Source organism: Dasypus novemcinctus, chromosome 1 (assembly GCF_030445035.2).
Source record: "Dasypus novemcinctus isolate mDasNov1 chromosome 1, mDasNov1.1.hap2, whole genome shotgun sequence".
Classification (NCBI taxonomy): domain Eukaryota; kingdom Metazoa; phylum Chordata; class Mammalia; order Cingulata; family Dasypodidae; genus Dasypus; species Dasypus novemcinctus.
The window spans coordinates 125654920-125672333 of NC_080673.1; positions in this window are offsets into that span (position 1 = coordinate 125654920).

The window sequence follows — 17414 nt, forward strand, 5'->3', positions numbered from 1 at the left end:
TATATTTTGAAACTGTCAAAACCTTATTTTCAAAAAATAACATGAAACCTGAGAAAAAGCTCATGTAAAATCTTAAGTGAAAAAAGCAGAATTGATATTCTACATACAGTATGAAGTCAATTTGTAAAAAACATGTTTAATATAAATTATGTATACATAAATACAATAATCACATATGTATATACATATACAATATTACACTCTATTTCCATGTATTTTTAAATTGGGACTTTTATTTGACTTACTGAAAACAACAAAATACAGTGAAAAACAACTTCATCATGAGTTAGTAAGAAAAGGGAAGCCTCTACAGGAATGAAAAGCTAAGGATTTCACAGTGAGTCGTGTGGGTGAAATCTTTGAAAACTTCTAAAAAGTCCAACAAGGAGACCAAGATGAACCAAAGATAAAATCCAATTTACAGTCAAGCCGTTTTTGGTAATTGTTAGAGTGAGTTCTTTCCAGTTCTTAGGATCTCTGTGAGTTTTATGCACCTGTCCATGTTAGAACCTTCATCCCATCTATGGTTTCTGTATGGAAAACAACTTCCCTAAATAGTCTCCTAAAAACTCTTCTTCTAAATAACTCCTATGCATCCTTCAGGTCTCAATTTAAATGCCCCTTCTTTCTGGAAACCGGAGAGTATTCACGATCTTCACACTCCACGCTTCTTTTGTTGCAGTTACCACGTTTAATTAATTAAGTGGATGATTAGTTGCTTAAGGCCCTCTTCCCTCCCCCTCCAGAATATAAATTCTGTAAGGATTGGGACTATCTCCAGCTTGTTCACCACTCTAGCGCCAAGACCCAGCAAATAGGAAGAAGGAGGAGGAGGAGAGGGAGGAAGTAGAGGAAGCGAAGGAGGAGGACGATGACAACGAGGAACAGGAGGAGGAAGAAGAAGCATATCACTACATGCCAAGGACTCTTCTGAGCTCTTTAGGTGAATTAACTCATTTAATCCTCAACAATCCTATAAGGCAGATCTATAATTATCCTCCTCTTAGAGAGGAGGAAATTGTAACCTAGAATCCCAAGGTCGTACAACTAGTGAGTGACAGAGTCAGGATTCTAACCCAGGCACCCCAACTCCACAGTCTGCATCCTTAACCATCAACTAAAGCCGTTTTTTGTAGGGACCCCATGAATATTTGAAGAAATGAATGAGAAAATACATTACAATAAAATTTGTATTTGCTATGGATTAAGCACCAGCAGAGACACCTCCTGTTAACAGCTGTAGCTCATCATTTCATGATCACCTGATCATAATGGATGCATAGGACTCTAGCCCTATAATGGAAATACCAAGAACAGAGCTCCATAGACATCCTCATTAGAAATTCAATTATAATGATTTCCTTATAATAATAGACTATTTGAGACTTTCAATTTCAATGACAGAAATCTGAAAATAAAAGATTTGGAGTAAAGGCATAAATGGTTTTATAATACATGTATGCATCCATTCTAATTACAACAATTGACCAACCACAAGCTCTCCTCTCTCCCAATTTTGCATGCTCTTGTTTCTGTTGAAATCAGCTCTGAAAGAGGGTCTGTAATTGCAAACAAGTTGTGCAGAATAAACAAGCCATTATTGTAATGAGGATGATTCTTGCTGAGGATTATTTTTAAAAGCCAAATTATAGACTCCCAGTCTAAATTGTATCTGGTTTTTTGTCACTTGCTTTCAAATTTTACACTTATTTGCATTTTGCCTGACCTGCTAGTTAGAGCACAAGTTCACAGAACGCTTTCTGAAGCTATAATGAGTTTAGGTAATAACTACCACATAATTGTGTTCAACTGCAAAGAAGTGTTTACTTTTTACTGCTGTGTGTCTGCCTCCGAGATTTTTGAGATGTAATTATGCATTGCAAAATTTGCAAGTTGCCAGCCTTGCTTGGACTATTTTTGCTATGTTTCACATTTAAACTGCTTAAGTGCATAAGCGGAGGTATAAAACAGCCAGGTTTTTCAGACTAGAAAATTACTGTTGCTTAAATGGCAGAATTTCTGCTCTGTAGTTCCTATTTCCATGCCTTGCCTCAGCTACATATCTTTTTAACCATCTGGTTCTTTCTGGCGACCAGTGACAGGGAGGCAAGCAACTGTATCTACATTACTATGTGGTTTGACATCTGGTATCTAAATCCAACCATGGTATTTATTTGTGCATTGTTTAAATATGAGATCATATTAGTTACACTTGCAGATCGCTCTTCATTAACATCTTCAACCCTGCTTATGCTAGAATTTCATGCCATTTACCATAGAGAAAGAGTATGCATGTTTTCCTAAAGGTTGCATAGAATTTGGGTATGTGAATGTGAAAAAAAGTTTTTAACTAGTGAGAATATATTACATATGAATTAAAATTGCATATCAGTCAGAGTTCTCCAGGGAAACAGAACAAACAGGATAAGATGGATATATATATTTAGATGAGGAAGAAAGAAAGATATAGATACAGTTGATATACATATAAAGGTAGAGGTTTACATATAGATAAATATAAGTATAGAGATAGAGATAGGGATAGAGATAGAGATAGAGATAGAGATAGAGATATATAAAGAAAGATTTATTTTAAGGAAATGCTTCACACACTTGTGGGGGCTGGCCAGTTCAAGATCTATAGGGTGGGTCAGAGTGCTGGAAATTCAGGTAAAAATGATGTTAAGATCTTGAGTCCAAAATCTGTAAGGGAGGCCAGCAGTTGGAAATTTTGAGGACTGTTGATGCTGTAGTGTTGAGGCAGAATTTCATTTTTTCTCTGGAACCCTCTGTTCTTTGCTCTTAAGGTCTCTAACTGATTAGATGAGCTCCACCCATATTAGTGAGGGTAGTATCCTTTACTTAAAGTCAACTAATTGTCAATGGCAATGTCATCTAGAAAATACCACCACAGCAACATCTAGGATATGTTTAACCAAATAATTGGACACCATAACTTAGCCAATTTGGCACATAAAATTATCCATCACAAATTAAAAATTTAATTGCGCATTGGGAGGTTTAACAGACATCATAATGTGCACATGCATTTAAGTAATCCTAAGACTGCTCTTGTTGAACAAATTCATAAATTTTCTTGAAATGATCATCATGACCCATATGAATCTTGTTGGACAAGGACACTACTAACCCATGATCATTTGGAAAATTATTCTGTCTTCCCATAAAAGAAGAGGACTCTGCATTTTCTTCTCTTCTCCTTGTGGTTTAAAAGTGTGCACTTAGGAAATGGCTACCTAGGGTTAGGGTACAGGAGGATGCCCTAGAGCTTATTAGAGAACAAAACACAGAGGAAACAGGGCAGTGGCTTTGATTTCATTAGCAGCATCCATGACATAGTTTACAAATAACAGCCATAGTCTTCCTATGAACCATTAATTCTTCTTACTAGTTACTGGCTCCCATGGAGCAGTTCAGCTGGAAAGGAATATTCTGCATTAAAAATAATCACAGAAAAAAGGCATGATTTTGGACATGTCCACTGGGGCATAAAGGGAGATGGAGAATTGATCCTACACTATGAAGGAGGCAATGAATCTACTGGACCATGAGGAGACTCTTAAAACTAATCCATCTTCACTTCTTGCTCCTTCTGCTCTCTTGGTCTCTTTCCAGAATAATGTAATTATCATCTCAGAAAACAGACATGTTTTATAAACTTCCTGAGAAATATTAGTTCATAAGTTCTAAGAAAAAATGTCAAGAAAAATAAGGAAAACCAAAGTAAACCAGGGACATATTTATCAGCTCCTTCATTTGAAACTGAATAAAGGTATTATATTCAGCCTGTATAATCTTTCCCATCCACCCATCCACATCTTTTATTGGGCTAGAGAAATAATTTTCATCCTCTGTGACTCAGCTCAAATGTCATTTCACCTGTGAAGGCTTACTTAATTTTCCTGGAAAAAAACAGATGCTTTTGTATAGCTTTTCTTTAGACTATGAAATATGTCTATTTACTGCATATGCTTTTAAAGTTTCAAAACTGTGTTTAGATCATTTGCTTGCATGCCAGTATTCATCAACCACTGCCATAATAGTGCTATGTAACAAATTCTAAAACTATGTCAGTAGTATAAAACAGTAAGCATTTCGTTTATTCCAGGACCTGGATGTCACCTAGGGCACTCTGTTTCAAGCGTTCAGTGTGTTTCCCAGGCTGAGCAGCTAATGGCTGGAGGAAGATTTTCTTAAGGCAATGAACTGACAAAGGCATAAGAGAGCAAGGAGAATTATGAGAGGTCTCTGAAGTTGTGGCTCAAAATTGGCATACTGTTACTTCTGTCCATATATGATTGGCCAAAGTCCATGGCAAAGCCCAAGGCAAAGGAGAGGAAAGTGCATTCCATCTAGAATGAGGGTCTGGGAAGGATATGGATGCAGGGAGTAGTGCAAATTTCAGGCCAATAATCCATTCTATCTCAATACCTGGTACAGGAAATCACACATTTAATGAGAGCTGCAGGATGAATAAATGAATAAAACCTAAAATATTCAGAATACATCCAAAGTATGTGAAATGAAGTGTACCTTTATTTAAAATATCAATCTCACTGCTTAAATTTCTCTTTACTAAGCTTTGAGTTATCCATTTAACATTATTTTGGTCTGAAGGATTATGCCATATTATAGTAGAGAAAGCACAGGCCAGAAAACAGAAGGTCTATTTTGAGTCTTAGAAGTAATTAGACATAGTAAAGTAGACATGTCCCTTAAAATAGTGTTTATCTCTGGTAAAAGAAAAGGTTGTCCTAGCTGATCTCTAAGGTCCCTTCCATCTCAAATCCCTTTGGTCCTGTGGACATAGTAAATCTAGTTAAACAGGTTTAGAAGAACTTAAAGCTTAATTCAATATCATAAAAAATTTTGACATGAAAGTCAAGCAGTGTCAGAAACACAGAAGAAGGTTGTCAATACTTCTCTGGATGGTTATGGGGGACTTCAATGAGGAGGTGAGATCTGAGCTTACATGCTCCAGGAGGATAAGGAGAGAAGCATCTAGGTGTGGGAACCCCATGTTCAGAGCACAGGGATTGAAGGGGCATGAGCTGTATAGAGTATGGGGAGAAATCTCTCAAGAACCGACTATAAAGATGTAGGAGATGGGGCAAAACTTAGAGTGAGGCCAAATTATGAGATGTGCAAGGTATGTTCTGTAGGCAATGGAATGTATTTTATAAACATAATGCAGAATAATTAAAGATATATATTTTTAGTTGCTTTACTTGTTCTATTTAGCACTCTAGTTAGTAGTGTTTCATTTAAATAGCTTAGCAGATACCACAAGGTCTAAAAAGCCAAAAATAAAAAATAAAAAGAAAGCATTTTTGCCTTTAAGCTCACTAGGGTTTTTCCATATATAAAAAATAGCCATTTATTTAGTACCAAAATATATTTTGAATTCACCTTTTACTAAAAGAATTATATAACCTGAGCAAGGCCACCCACACAAATGAATTTTAGAGAATTAAATAAACTTTTAACCCATAATTATATCGTACTCTTCTTACTGTATTTATCCGCCTCTTATTAGCAAGTCCTTCCTGAGACTCCAACATTACAGGTTCTCATTTATTCTCTGCTATTTAGTAGTTAATGTTCAAAACTGCTGGGTATCTAATTGTCAGTTAACACTATTTCATCTCTTATCAGAAGAACAGATACCTTGAATGATAAAAGTGTATTATGCCAATTTTTTTTTTTTTTGGAAGTACCACGGTTTGAACCCAGGACCCCGTACATGGGAAGCAGGTGCTCAGTCACTGAACTACATCCACTCCCCAATGACAGTGAGTTTTTTCATTTGTTCATTGTTTTTAGGAGGCACAGGGGATTGAACCTCGGACCTCATACATGGGAAACAGGTGCCCAACCACTTGAGCTATATCTGCTCTTCTATTATGCCAATTTAGTCTTCCTCCTTTATCTACCAAAGAAGCATTTTTTAATATAGGACCTTTTCCCCTCTATTTACATCCCCATAGTCCCTGCTTCGGAAGTATATTATCAGTGCATCCCTGAGCCAAACCATCTGAGCTCAAACCTGACTCCACCACTTACTTATGTAACATTGAGCGTATTACTTAACTGTGCTTAGTCTTGTCATCAGTAAAATGGGGATACAGTTAATACACACGTCAAAAGGGTATTATAAGCATCAGATGATTTCATATGTGTAAAACACTTAGAACCCAGGCACCACGGAAGTATTTTATCAAATAAACACCCCAACCGGCCAGGTGTGTGAGAAAGATGAACCCTTTACCTACTTAAGACACTGCATCATTTTCTGTTACTTATAGCAGAACCTAATTTAAATGATACATAAGCCACGTAAGGCTTTTTGGAATCTGGCACATTGCCTCCTTCCCAACCTCATTCCTCATTCCTCTCACCATTCCCTCTGTCAACCTTTCCATCTTCCATACATGTGCCCAAAGCTCCAGAATCACACAGTTACAATGTCTATTCACTCTTGAAGATCCACTCTTAGCCTCCAATGTCATGCCATTTGTAAACCTTTCCTAACTCTTATTCAACACACTATGTTGCTTCTCTTATTAAAATGCCAACTCCTCCAGGGAAAGAATGGGTCTTTTTTCTTTTACCTTCAGCATTTGGCATAGCAACTGGCAGAGAGTGGCATGAATAAGTTATCAGTAAACATTAAATGAATAAGGGGATCACTTTATACCCATTCTTGTCATTGGGCTATTAAGTTAAAGTAATCTGTGCTTTTAAACTAAAAAAAAAAAAAAAAAAAATCAAAGAAGTTAGAATGCAGTGGATGTTTTAAATTATCATATCACACTTGTTATCTAATGTTTTATTTTTGTGGCATTTGAAAATCTCTTCAAATACTGGATTTTTTACTATTCCACAGATTATATAATATAGAAATAAAAAGCTTATTCTTTTAACTATTGCAAAATCTCATCTTTGTGAAAACAATCCAAGAAGAATAAGATTTTCTCTATAAGCACTGTAGCAGTTTGATATGGTTATGAAATCCAAAAACAGATATTGGATTATGCTTGTACTCTGATCTGTACCTGAGCATGATTGAGTTATGATTAGGGTGTTGAGTCCCCACTGCTTGGTGGGTGGGGACTCACAGATAAAAGGTATGGGAAAGAACCGAGTTGAGGGTTTTTGATGTTGGAATTTTGCCGTTGGAGTTTGATGCTGAAATCTTAAGCTGGAGCCCCGGGAAGTAAGCTCACAGAGGAAAGAGAAGCCAGTCCCAGGAAGAAGCAAGCCCTGGAAAGAAAGGAAATTTGAACTCAGAAGAAAAACCCTGGAAGGGAAGAACCTAGGAAGCCTGAACCCTCGCAGTCATTGGCAGCCATCTTGCTCCAACACGTGGAAATAGACTTTGGTAAGGGAAGTAACTTATGTTTATGGCCTAGTATCTGTAAGTTCCTACATCAAATAAATAACCTTCATAAACACCAACCCAATTCTGGTATTTTGCATCACCACCCCTTTGGCTGACTAATACAAGCACGTACCATTTTCTTTACTTTTGCAGTTCACAGAGTAATAACTAAAGTTTCTATTATGCTTTGAACTGGGTTTCTTCCCAAATTATGAAATACCAATCTCAAAAGAACAGATAAATACAGTATGTAATTCAATGTGCATGAATGTGCTTGATGCATAATGATTTAATTAAATGTTTATTTTTCTAAACAACCTCAATTTATACCATCCATCTCAACTGAGACCTGACACATTTTTCTGGAAGTCTTTCACATGTTTCTGCTCCCAATTGTATCTACTTTCACCCTCTCTCCAAGAATTCTATATCACCACCTCTTAAGTCCTTGCTCCTTCAATTATCCCCTCTCTTTCCATTAACTCCTGCCTCTCTACAAGTAGTATCTTCAGTTTAGAATCCTCAGAGGAAAACTCTTAGATAAGGATTCAAGGGCAAGTATTTAAATTGGGAAGTAATCCCTAGAAACTGGTAGAGACTTAGGAATGTGACACATATAAAGGGGGTGATAATAAAGGGCATATTCTCAAGCATGTCCATGTGTGTATCTGTAATGTTAATCCTCCTGGGAGCTCTGGCGGACAAGGCAGAGAACTCCACAAAGTTGCCCTACCTGAGGGAGGAGGGAGATAAGGCATTCATCTCAAATAAACTTTGGTAGAAGAGAAATGCCTCAAGCAGAGAGTCGCAGGAACTGGACTTGAAAATTGGGCAGCCTTAAGTGGCATGGTAAAGGCTGAGAGATGAAAAAGGGGCACTCCCTCTCACAATTCCACTTTTACGTATAATCAGTGCTCATTCTTTCTCTCTTCCATTCCAACCAATCTTTTAGAAAGAATAGTTTTTGTTTGCTTACTGTCTCTCTACCTCACTTCCTGTTGATTCCTCAAAATGTCACCATCAGGCTATCCCATTTACAAACATGTCAGCATTGTTCTTTCCAAGACTTTCCACAAGATCTCTGTGATACCCTTTTGTTGCCTTACCTTATATGACCTCTGCTACATTTGACATCCTTTCCACTTAAAACTCTCTAGCTCACTGGTTTTCAAGTCTCCTATCCTCGTTCCCCTCCAACCTTCCTGGAACATCTCGGTCTGATTCATGCGCTTCTTTATTTATCCTCCTCTTGATGGTGTTTCCCAGAGCAGAAGAGAATTGACATTTTTCTCTTTTCATTTCTCCTACTTTGTCTCTGGTGAGCCTATCCCCACCCTAAGCTTCAACTCGTACCCATATGCTGTGGACTTTCTTCTGAAATTCCAACCCATATACCTAACTTAAACATTTGAGAATATTTTCACTTTCGCATCACAAACACCTGGAATGCAACCTGTCCCAAACTTTCCCACTGTCCTCTTCCTCCAGAGCCTGTTATAGTTCAGACAGTAATCTGCTCCGGGTTTTGAAACTCCCCCACCCTAATCCATTGTTCTATTTCTAGCACAATCTTTCTAAAATGTTTAATCATCTCCTGCTTAAAATCTCCATGATTTCTATCGCCTAAAAGATATAATTCAGGCTAATGTGAAGGACTGTCCCCAACCCACCAACTGCCTGTCTTTCCAGGTGTATTTACCTCTACTGTCTCAGCTAGCCATATGGAAGTCATTCCTGTTCATAATTCCTTTTGTTTGCACCCGCTTTTCTTTCCTCCCTTTCTCTATGTCTGGTCTCCACTACATAAAATTTTCAAGTTTCACATCAGTCTTTCATTTTCCCTGTGAAGCCTCCCCAACTTCTTCAGGCAGACCCTGTACCCCTCTCCCCACACTCTTGCATCCAGTTCATATCCACTGCAAGGTCACTGTTTATGTGCAGGTCTATCTCTCCTGGGTAACACGATAAATCAAGGAATGACCACGGTACTGTATTTAAAAAGTTCCCAGTTTTGATGTTGTGAAAAACCAATTGAAAACAAGCTTGCTTTTATTTATTTATCAATTGTGGGACTACCACCAAGTATGCAAGTACAAGGATGTAGAAGATACAGTGTGCCCCAAGGAGATTTTATTTTAGAAGGAAAAGTAAGAATGCATGAAAACAAACTTAAAGTTGGGTGTACAGCTATATATTTTACAAAAGACATATAAACTATTGTAGGAGTTCATGGCAGGGAGAGAAAACCTCTGGTCAGAAGTTTTTACTTCACCAAATTTTACTTTACATTGGATTTCAATATTATTTGCTCTTAAATAATCAGAACATTTTTCCTTCGGAAGCAAATGTCTTTAATAAGGAAAAACAAAACAAAATTCTTGGTGGCTTTGACTATAATGTTTGTTTACTCCCTGAGGCTTGCTCTACAAATCCACATTTTTCTTTGGTTTATTTCCATCAGTGTGGTTTCTCCACAATGGTAAGGCATTAAATATTTCTTGAGAATCTACTATGCAAAATAAAATTTACCCAGAGATGAATCATAGGAACAATAGTAAATTAAGTTTTTACCACATTTACCTCTTTAAGGAGTCATTTTTTCACTTTAACAATTTTGGCTATATATTTTTAGATAGTAGCTCATGCTTTTATATTGAAATTTTTAGGCAAAATAAATACTTCATTGTTTAAATATTTTATTAGAAATAAGCTTTTGTGTGATCAAACATGTATAAATTTTTTAGATATTCTTTCAAAGAATATTGTTAACATCACAACCATTTTTATTAAAATTTTACACATGAAGAAATATAATGAGTTGAAAATTATAAATGCTCAAAGAAAAATTCCACTAATATCTGGTTGTTATTTTACACATATAAAACCAAACAGAAAACCATTTTCCTTTTCTTCATAAAAACCAATGTTTTCACTGGTTAAGAATGAATTAAAACCATTTCTGAAGGAGGAGAACAAATCTAAATTTCTTCCATCTTGAAAAACAAACACCAGCTTAGTTATACAACATTGAAGGAGTTACTTTCTGAGTACCAGTTTCCTTGTGGGTAAATTATGGGGTTGTTGCAAATATTAAATGAACTAATTCAAATAAAACATTGGGCATCATAAGAAAGAAAGAACAGCTTATTCATTTCTTCCATTCAAGTTATAGGCCCCATTATTTTGGAAATAGTCTATTTTGTCTAAAAGATAAAAGAAATATCTCCTTAAAATAAAGAGGTCTGGACAATGCAAAAAGTGCATAGTGTTTAACATAAGACACCTTTCCAAAAGAAAAATACTATGTAAGCTATAATAAAATTATATTTGTCTTGGGTAAAGCAACATGGCTTACAATATAAAAACATCAAGTAGTTGTAGGTAACATCATATAATTCTATCATACTGCTATTAGTAACCTCAAGAACTAATAGTAGTTCTTTACTACAGAACAGTTCTTCTTGGAAGTGACACTAATTAACAACAGTGGAGGGAAAATCATTGGTCGCTTCAAACTGTGAAAAAAATGCATGTTATTGCACAGTAATAACTGTTAGTTATTTAAGAAATTAGTTTTCTCCCAAACAATGCCAGAGTCATCTTCTGAGTGTTCTGGTCCCTTCCATGCTAATAGAAGAACTGGAGTATTTTCTAGTGAGTAGTGGGTAAACCTAAAACCCAGTTAGTATGAAGCAAGGAAGTGTCTTGAACTTTGGTGGCCCTAACACCAACTGCTCCTTCTAGAATAGGGTTTTTGCAGACATCTCCAGATTTGGAAAGTTCTGAAGACATTGGAGCAGTTGAAGAAGTCCCACAGGCTTCTGAAGTGGAAGGAAGGCATGGAAAAATCCCATTAATGCCAGCTGTGGAGGAAATGCATAAAAATGTAGGGCAAGATGAGTTGCAGCAAGTCATACAGGAGATTAAAGGATCTATTGTTAGGGAAATCAAGTGGGAAATTGTGAGTGGACTTTTGGCAGCAGTGTCCTCAAGTAAAGCATCTGATTCTAAGCAAATGTGGTCATCAAATGAAATGTACAGGTTGGCCTAGACCCTATTAACTATGTAATATTGGAGTTAATGGTATACAGAGTAGAGGTGTCATTTGTGCTTCAGAAGATGCTTGCTGCTGAATTGAGCTACTGTACACAACGTACAATGTTTATTTCCTCTATACATGTCTTTAAAAAAATACTTAGAAACTTAGGCACTTTGCTGACTATATTTCTTTTCTAAGCTATCAAAACTGTAGCAGACTGAAAAGTCTAATATTTATTTGTATGTCCATATTTTCCAATTGATTCTGTAGAATTAGTTTTAAAATTTGAAGACTTCTAGACTTAACCTACTTATAAATAACATATTTCTTTAAACTTTTGAAATTGATATTTTAACAGTCTTTTCAACTTCCCTTCAAAGTAGTTCATTTTCTTTGTTTTACTTGTAACCTGCTGTTTTGATGGCAACTTTACAGTATTCAAAATAAGGCTGAATATCTTTGTCTAATTTTAGATGAAGAAAAGGTAAAAGGATAACAGAGCCAAAGAAAGGGGAGAAAATTGCCACTATACCTGAAGACAGAAACAGTTCATATTTAACCCTGAGGTTTTATTGTTAAGCATTTTTTCACAAATATTTCTAAGTATTAGCTTCTAGAAGTAAGTTCAATTTGCTAAAATACTGGATGGCTTGGACTTCCAACACTGGCAGTGAGAAAAATAAACACAGTTTAAAAACCCCTTCCCAATAAACACAAAGAAAAATCCATATGCTGTCAAGTGTAATCTGACACAACTAGAGATACAGAATTTCTACTCTTAAAAGAGATTGTTACCATTTTACACTTCAAGATTAACTGCCATTCTTAACAGCCTTAAAAATGAGAAGAAGTAAATGTTACTTTTCTTCATGCAGCATTTCTTAAAAATTCTTTATTTGTCTTGACTAATATGAAACTGCAGTTACCCTGTAATGCCTACAAACTGAGTTATTAAATAAATGACTCCAGTCCTGGGCAGCAGTGGGCCATGACATACAGCTATTTGCACTCACAATGCAAATTCAGCCGATTGAATGAGCCTGGCACCACACGTCCTCATTGGAACATTCGTTAGCCTCACTTTAGAGCTGTCAGAAATGATATCTGTTATTCAGTGCAACCCAGGCTCAGAGAAGGAATTCTAAAGCAAGTGATGACAAAGCACAGAAAATTATTTGAGAGAAAGTAAACCTATTTAAAAAGCTGACAAACCAAAAGAGAAAAATATAATCATCACTTCATCTTGGGGGATTAAAATGTAATAATAAAAATAATAATTACAGATTAGAAGCAAGACAAAGGCTATGCACTCAACCTTATCTTAAAGAGCTCTTTGACAGTTTGTTATACTAGTCTCCAAATCATTCATTTAATTTGTTTCTAAAACCACACCATATCACTGTGAGTTACTCAAGTATATAAATATCACCTCTCATTATGCTTCTCAGACCTCATTATGTGCATTTCAATGCTCAAGGGAAGTTAGGAGGCTTGCAGGTGCTGCCATACACATTAAAGGTAATTTAGTGGGCTTCGAGGAAAGAGGTGAAGCCTTCACAGAATAGAAGCAGACTTATCACTAGCATTTTGCATCCCACAAAAAAACTTCCATCCTTGGAACTTCTATAAAACGTTTATCCCCATTTGTAAAAAATCATCTATAATCTAGTTTTCTTATCTTTGATATCATTTGTGTCTCCTCCTCCCAACTAGAATTACATTTTTGGTACACCTAAGGACATGCTTCTTTGTTTCTGAAGATTGGTATTTGGAAGAGTGTTGTGCATTGAGTTAGTTTTTTTGTTTTTTGTTTTTTTTTAAGATTTATTTTATTTTTATTTATTTATTTCCCCCTACCCTTGCTACTTGTACTCCCTGTCTGCTCTGTGTGTGCATTCGCTATGTGTTTTTTTAATTCTGTCTGCTTGTCTCTCTTTGTTGCGTCATCTTGCTGCACCAGGTCTTCATAGGCGCAGGCCTTCAGCTCTCCGCGGGCCAGCTTGCCTTTACCAGGAGGCCCTGGGAACGAAACTCCTATATGGTACAGAGGAGCCCAATTGCTTGAGACACATCTGCTTGCCTTGAATTAGTTTTAATAAGTAGTTGTTTAAAGTCCTTAATAAATTGTTGTTTAAAGCATAAAAACAACGATGATGTCCATATTGGCAAGCCCTCTGTCCATAGTTCTCCATCTACAAGAAAGTCATCATATCCCCCAAAGACTTTATTTACAGTGTTAAATATAAAAGAATGTTACCATATCATCTGGTGAATTAAATGTCAACTCAGATATTCCTGTTGGCAGAATCTTGCCAACAGCTTAGAATTCCTGATTCAATCCAAAGTATTTCTGTACTCAGAGATACTTAGATTCATATTTTGATTCACCTTCAACACATAATATCATTACCATTGTAGCCAAACTCAACAGGTATTTTGATAATATATTCATGATCTTTAAAAGAAAATTTCCATATGTCTGGGAAGAAAAAAATTTAAAAAAAAAATTTTTTTAATTGAGTGGGCTGGTAATGTTTTCAGTACAGTGTTTCCTGCACAACGACTGACCTGAAATATCTCCACATGGTCCATATGAAACCTTTAATAAGACATTTCCCAAGAAAATGGCACCCTAGAAACACATACATGTGTGAGGACACACACCACTCACACACAAAACACTGTTTTTAATAGCCAAGGGCACTTTGGCACAATGTAGGGCGGTGGTTGTCAACATAAACAGATGGTCAAAGAAGTGGGCAAACACTTCATGTGAACTAGTTCCATAAATGAAGTTTTTTCATTTCATTCTAAATGCCATACTTACTTAACCAGCTTTCAGACAAGATGATACATGTAGCCAGTTGGAAAGAGTTCCCTGCCAGGCTTCTGTGTTTTTATGACAAAATTAAAAGTCCACAGATGGAATAACTCAAAGCTAATTCTTACAGAGTTTGTTTAGTTAGAATGGGAGAAAAAAAGAATACCATATTGCTTCAAATTAAAGCCTCATCTACAAAATGAAAGACTTTTAATTAGGAAGAAAAGATGTAGAAACAGCTTTTAAAAGAAATAACATATATATTTTTGCAAATGAGTGGAATTACTTATCCACTAAAGTTGCAATTTCTCCCAATGAGTCTGAGGATTATGTAGGAAATTCCTGATTCCAAACTCATCTCTCAAAGATCTCAGCATCCTTTCAACCAGTACTTTGCAAAGTGTTGGTTTGCAGCTTCATCTGCCTCCTAAATATATAGTCTTCTCATCATGTCCTCACCAGCCATTAAGTTACAAAAGCCAAAAGAAAAACTCTTGCATATGAATTATGGGAAGAAAGGTGTTAGATGAGGGGAAATGCAGAGGAGACCAGACAGTCTTGGCATTTATTATATAGCCTCTGAAAGATTTGTGACTTAGTCAGAATATTTAGCTGCTTTCATTAGGGACTAATTGATGTTTTGCCAAAAAGGTGGCCCAATATAAAGGACTTAATATACAGTTGTGCTTAATGGAGAAGAAAAGGTAAATAAAACCTTTCTCGAAGTAACAGAAAAGTCCCTTATATTGACCATAAATTAGAATACCTTATCCAACCATCCAATTAAAACCAAAAACCAAACTTGGTCTTGTAAAATTCAGTTGCAAAAACTAAATTCTACAGGAAATCTTATCTACAGCTTTTTCAATGTAGTAAACACCTTCTCAGAAGTTTAAAGGTAAAAAAGAAAAAAATATACTCAATAAAATAATTGGTTTACAAAATGCAAAATAATTTCATTGTTTGCCAATTAAATCATTTGGCCTGACATAATTAACCTGTTGGGTTCAGGTAAATCTAAGGGCTATAGAGAACTCAAACTTATTTACCAACCTCTATTTATCTTCTAGAAATATACATACTTATTTCCACTCAGACTTTTTCACTGCCAAAGATATGGGCAAGGAAGTTCTTACCATAAACCAGAGTACACCATATGCTAGGAAACAGCTGGCCCTCTTCCAGAATATGGTACCACTCCCACAGACTCACTAGACAGAGTAAGCCCTAACCAATGCATTAATCAGGACTGAAAAGAAAACAGTGGCTATTCTTTTCCTCTTCTGTGTGTTCAGCAATGAAAGCCAGAGGTTCTGACATATGTGATACTCCTAGAGATGAGAGTGAGTGAGGCAAATCGAGTCAAGGGGTCAATATGACTCATTGAACATTCACCTGTGAGCTCAATTTCTTTGAAGAGAAAATTGGCTCTGTCATCTGATATTTCCTATCTTACATCTAATTATCTTCTATTTTATGATTTCCTTTTAGTGATTTCATTTGTTTCCTCCAGGCTACTTTACTGAAGGATCCTAGGCAGCATGGCTGTGGCCATTCGGCATAGTTTTAGAATATCCTTGCCATAGAAAATGGCTGTTTCTTCCTTCTTTACCTCCCACTTGAGAAAATCATGACAGAGTTAACTTAAAATTAGCATTTATCTTAATTCAATATGGACTTTATCAAAATAACTTGCAATATTTCACTTTCTGTTTGAAACGTGTTCTACAGATATTATTGTGCCAGGAGACACAGACTTTGGGTATGTTTTGATTGTTAGAGAAGCATCACATCTTTAAATAAAAGGCAGAAGCCATTCTTGTCTTGTGTAGCTCTTAACAGAAATGTAGATGACACTGAGAATGTGAAAGCCTGTATTTTGGATATGCAAGGTAGGGCAGATTTTTAACTGTGTAAGACAGAGCTGGCACATGTAACACCTCAATTCTCATTTAAAACTTTTTAATGAAAACTAGAAACCACAAATATTCTGTTACCATAATGAGGAATATGAAAAAACTTTGATATGCATGAAGAACAGGTGTACTACAAACATGAGAGAAGTCAGTGGGGATACAATGGATTGTATTTTACTTACAAAGAAGAAAACAAACTGCTCAGTAACAAGGGGATGCTGAACAGATTTATATGTTCAAGTGCAGAAGATGACAGCAGATTAACGGCCAATTTTAAACAATGGAGGTGGGCAATGTTTTAACTATATACTTCCTCAGGATACTAAAGCATATAACAAGAGAGTATCCTAGTGAAATCTTGAGGCAACGATCTTTCTGCAATGGTCAAGTCTTCATCTTTTATCAGAGAAGAATTTCTCTCAAAATGTTAATTGTTAATACATTAAAAAGATTTCCCTGGTCAAATATGTTTGGGAAACACTGGGTTAAGGAGGATTTTCAGTTTCAGTTCCAAGGCTTCTCAATGTGTTAATATATTAACATGCAAAATGAATCTCCCAGCAAGAGACTTATATTTTGGTTTTTCCAAATTGTCTGATCATGAACCCCTTTGTGATCCCAGTGTGAGGCATTTGTGTTCCACAGAAATCACTGAAAAATTCCATTTATCACTACTGTGTCTTTTTAGGCCCCATTCTTTCAACTAAACTTTATTTAAATTCGAGTAGCAAGCACTTAAAAACACTAAAGCTGGAGTTTCCTTCAGGAAGGACATTATTTCTTCCATTTTAGATCCGTGAAATTGCATGCAGTGCCCCAGAATAGGAACTTTTTTTCCCAATGTGACATAATGTATAAGAAGAAAGTAAGAGAGAGAATGGAAATTATATTATACACTCTAAACCACCTTAAGATTTGAAGCATCACAGTTACACAGGGCTCACACATTGCTTGAGATGTTGCTAGGATCTATGTGATTAATGTAATCCAAATTCTATATTCAAAGGAGGAAAATATAATAGCCTCAGTGACAAGAAGCAGATGAAGACAATTATTTTTCTTAGCTAAAATAATTCCTATAAAGACATTGTTACATAAGAGAAACTGGCTATGTGTACTGGCATTGCCATTGAGTGACCCCTTTTCTGAGATGTAGCAGCAATTTTCTAAAGAGTTAAAAATAAAAGTGGGACCTTTCAGAAAGAAAAAAAGAGTGTACCCTACAAAAGTTGCAAT